Source organism: Nilaparvata lugens, chromosome 12, assembly GCF_014356525.2.
Source record: "Nilaparvata lugens isolate BPH chromosome 12, ASM1435652v1, whole genome shotgun sequence".
NCBI lineage: Eukaryota > Metazoa > Arthropoda > Insecta > Hemiptera > Delphacidae > Nilaparvata > Nilaparvata lugens.
In genome coordinates this window covers 34,445,565-34,445,901 of record NC_052515.1, presented here as the reverse complement: position 1 = coordinate 34,445,901, position 337 = coordinate 34,445,565, and positions in this window count along the sequence as shown.

Here is a 337-nt window from a genome sequence, read left to right as displayed (position 1 = left end):
ATAGTTATAGTAATGCAGAAACATAGTGAAATGAAGGAACGGAAATTGATGTGCCTAGGTCACATAGAGAAGGGAAAGAAATAAAATATTGCACCTCATTATGTAAGGAAAAATAACTGCCAAGAGATCAGTGGGCAGAAGACGAACATCTTGATTGCGCAACCAAGATTGGTTCCGGTGTACATCTAACCACCTATCCAGAGCAGCTGTGAATAAAATAACCAGTAGTTCTGTGAACAGTAGACCTCGCGTTCAGTAAGTTACATTGACCTGTTGCTATGTTTTCTCAAAAATTAATAAATTATTTATCAATTTAAAATGTCTAGAAAAAATCCTA